We start from the raw sequence: 4,852 nt of genomic DNA on the forward strand, positions 1-4,852 counted from the left end.
TAAATTATACTTGCGATTGTAAAACATGCACCTTTCTTATTCTTTTTCTATTCTTTGACATACTTATGCAACTAGGCATACATATTTGAATGTCAAATGGAAATCTGTCTTCTACATCATTCTTTCTCATACTAACACAATCCTTCGTTTTTTATACTAACTATATATATATATAACAACTTAAAAATCTTGCTGTCTATTTTTTCATGCTTCAAATAAAAACACTGGTTATACTATCGTACAATATCAAGTATGACTCTAATAAACATGATGCCATGTACAAGTATATTCATTAATGTTTAAGACAAAACATTAATAAATTGCTTCAATAATATACAATATATTTGGCAAAAATATTGGACACACCATCATCACTCCATCAAAAACCAACTAGTCCAACAGGTAAAAGAAAAACATTGTGAACAGATAGAAAAAAAAATGAACAACTAAGCTTTAAAATTTCTTGAATGCTTTGTCTTTTCTGTCAGCTGGCTTCAAAATGGGAAGGAGCAGAAGACCTAAATTAATGACAATACTCCCATCTGCTATATGGATTATTTCTGTTGAAATATTAAAGTGGATCTTTTTGACCATGTGCTTGCTGAAAAAAGAGCTGAAAACCAATGATCTGAGGGTTAGAATATGGTTGCGTCTGAGTGACAGTTTAATGTTTTGATTCAAGAAACCATGAAAATCACACAAATAACAAAATAAGAGGTGGACAGCTACATTTACAGAGGAAGAATCTATGCAAGTTTGATTGATTCTGCCAAGCCATATTGAAGAAAGTGTGGATTAAAAAACTGACTTAAACCACAAAGGAAAACATTAAATGTGATCATTATATGTCATCCCACTAGATGCTATCAGTGCCACACTGAAGGTGAAAGGTGTTAAATACAGTTTATAGCTTCACAGAAAGAAATTATCTAACTATACTATACATTGCAGTAAATATTGTAAAATTTAAAACGTGAAAAATTTATCTGATCAATCTATTTTCAAATTTTAGATGCTTAAATGTAAAAACAACATGCTTTGTTGGGTATAACAAAAAATCTAGCTATATGTCACTCTATTTACATCAAAATTAAGATTACATTAAAACATTGTCTTATAAAAATATAAATCCTTCAAGACATATAAGAATCTACTACTTATAAAATAACCAAAATATGACCCAAAATCACACTAAAATTCTTTGTTATGAAATTGCACATATTCTTCAACTATCATTAAAACGATGCATTTCATCAATGAAAAGGAATTAGATATGATATAACAGTTTTAAATGTAAATGTCAAACCAAACCACTCACAATGTCAAATCATGAAATGAACATTTACCACTCTTATCTGATAATTTTGTTCCTAGGAATGTGTTATATATGTATAGATTACAAACACCAAAATGAAACAACTGAACAAAAATGGAATGCAAACAAGATATATCAATGTTTTGTTAAAAACAAACTAATTTGAAAAGGCATCCCTGTATAGTTTAACAAGCTCACAATTAGATGTTTTGTCTATTGATTTAAAGTAATTATGCACACTTTTGTTCCCAAGATTCTCCTTATTACAAATTATAAGGCTATTTGAAAACAAAACCAATATTTTCATTGCATCATTGTTATCATACAGTAATATTTTTATTACAACACTATTGTAACCTTTATTACAACACTATTGTCATCATATAGTAAAACTTTTATTACAACACTATTGTCATCATATAGTACTACTATTATTACAACACTATTGTCATCATATAGTACTACTATTATTACAACACTATTGTCATCATATAGTAATACTATTATTACAACACTATTGTCATCATATAGTTATACTATCATTACAACACTATTGTCATCATATAGCTATACTATTATTACAACACTATTGTCATCATATAGCTATACTATTATTACAACACTATTGTCATCATAATGCAACAGTTATATGAAACTGTTATGAACTTGTTCACATGGACATATTACATTTATGAAACAACTTTAAAAAAGAAATTTTGTGAAATTTCAGTTGATACAATGTATATTTTTGTATTGAAGGAAATGTCATTTCCCACTAAAAAAAAACAATAAGAAATGAAAAAGGCAGCTGTCAAGCTTTGTAAAATAACAAGACACTACAATGCTGCTGTTAATATGCAAAGAGATGACAATAACAACAATTTGTTCTTAAATAAAATGATGATAGATACAATAAACTGCAGAGTAAATGTTGCAAAAACAATGAGAACATTCCTAAAAAAATACAACTGCATTGATAAATAATTTAAAAACAGAAGTATGGCATGGCAAGATATTTCAATAAAATAAGATAATTTGAACTTTAATACAAGTCTAAAATATATATTCTTTATTATATTATGATTAGTAAGTAAACATGGTTAATTGATATTGATATCAACCTTTATAAAATGGGTAGTTTGTCAAATTTAAAAAAGAAATTATGCTATCAGATCTATTTTGATCTTCAAATAGAACATTATACAAAAATAGTATAGTTCATGTTGCCTTTTACTTAATTCTGTTCTACACAGAATAAACTCAAACCATACATAAAAAGATACAAAGTTTTAACATATATAACTTCAATATAATTATAATTAGCATCTACATATTAATCACAGAAAGATAATCTGTTTTACAACCATAGGAAAGGGAGGCAACTTTACAAACAGTTCACTGTCTTCAATTTCTGTGAAACATACACTTACTTACAAGTCCCTACAGCACTGTGGTGTCACATTGCTCTACAGATGTTTAAAAGGTAAAATGCAACATGCATTGATCTATTTGTTTTTAAGAAGACATATTTACATCTCAAGTCATTATCATGATTTTAAATACGAATGGTGGCTAATAAGAAAGTACAACCATTCCCTTTTTCACATTTTGATTTGGTATGCTGCCTTTTATATAATTCATCAGGGACAGATGTTTCAGTTTAAATAGAATAGGAAAAAATGAATATTTCCTTGAAAGGCTAGGAAATGAAAGCTGAATTTCTAGAGAGTATAAAATTCAATGGTAGCCTGAAAAATAACAAAAAAATCTTCTTGTCAATAAGCATTCAAACTTTATGAAATACTTTTGTAAAAATTATCAAACATTATTTTCTTACTGTTGTTCAAAATTATTGAGTTAATTCTTTAACTGTTATCATAAAACATTTTTACTCTTACAAAATGGTGATCAGGACTATTCATACATGTGGCAGAATACTTTTGGTAAAAACAAATATCAAATTTAGAAGAAATGGCCATATCCTTCCTTTTTGTTTGTGATAATACAGAGATAGAATAGGTCAGACAAGATTTTTTTCGATAAGATATGTTTGAAGCCAACGTAACATAACAGAAAGTTATTAATATTGCAGATAAAAAAGTATAAATCTAAAAATGTATTTGTTTTGACTTCATTAAGTACTTTAAAACAATGAAAAATATTTCAAGAATGTGCACTAGAAGAAATCTGCATATGAACTTCAAACTGGATGGCTGACATTCATAATGTTTTATATAAATTCACTTTAAAGAGACCCCAAGTACGTTAAGTCTTGTATTTAACTTTACAATATATTCATCTTTTTTTTTAATTACAACATATGAACAAAGCATTAAATGTTTACAACAAAAGATATAGATATATTCTGAAATGTATGCAAAAATCTACTATTTGGATGCATCAGAAAAAGATATTGATTTCCTCTTTACATATAAAATATTGGAAAAACCAACCATGCTCTCAAAACAGTTCAACTACTGAAAATCAAAAATGATCCCAATTGTTGAGGTTCTAAGTAGTTATGACATATAATGAGTTTCCAAAGCTGGCAAAAAGTTATCAACTAGAAACCATGGTTTACATATTGCTATAATTTCTACAAGTGCTAAAATTACATAAGTTTATATAAACAGCAATGCTTTGAAGGAGGCAAATATTACAAAATGTTTATTTTCATAGCCAGTACAACTATCATCATCACATTAACCTAATTTGGGAATTTTTTAGACATACCTAAGGGCACAACTCTAGAATTGTTATTTGAGATAACAGAAAAATTCTAACTTGACTTACAAATCTTGAAAGTTAGTCATGTTTAGAACTATAAAATCCTATCCTGAAATAAAACTAATTTACCACCTTGATACTAACTTTTCTCATGTAAGATGATTCAAGAGGTATAACTCTGGAATGCTTATAAAATTAAACACTATCTGCATTAGTAACATTGCAAAGTTATAATTTTTTCATTCAAAGAATGCTTAAGTTTTAATCTGGAAAGTATACTAACAATTTTGTGGTAACTCAAGGAGCAGTACTATAAAATCATAAATGTGGCAAAAGTGAAAAGTTTTAATATTGATTCAAGCCAACTTGTCGTTATAGAAAAATCAATTTGACTATTTTGATCAAGTTCAAGGGACATAACACTGGAATGGTAACTGCAGTAGCAGTGAAAATCAAGTTAAACCTATATTAAAGTAGAAATTTTACAAATTTTCTACTCAAAGATGAACTTAGTTATCATCAACAAACCCTTTGTTTCAGAAAAATGTGTTGCAAGACAGATGGAAAACCATCAACAACACGCTTTAGACAGATCTTTTCATGGAACATAATGTAAACAAAATAAAAGGCAGATCCTTTAAATCTGTGAAATGTTTATACTTTTATATATATATATATATATATATATATATATATATATATTATATATATATATATATATAAAAGAAAAATAATATAAGATAATGACGGTTTACTGAGTAAAAGTAAACCGTCATTATCTTATATTATTTTTCTTATGTGTTACCAGCA

This window comes from Mytilus californianus, unplaced genomic scaffold (assembly GCF_021869535.1).
Source record: "Mytilus californianus isolate M0D057914Y unplaced genomic scaffold, xbMytCali1.0.p SCAF_9, whole genome shotgun sequence".
Lineage (NCBI taxonomy): Eukaryota > Metazoa > Mollusca > Bivalvia > Mytilida > Mytilidae > Mytilus > Mytilus californianus.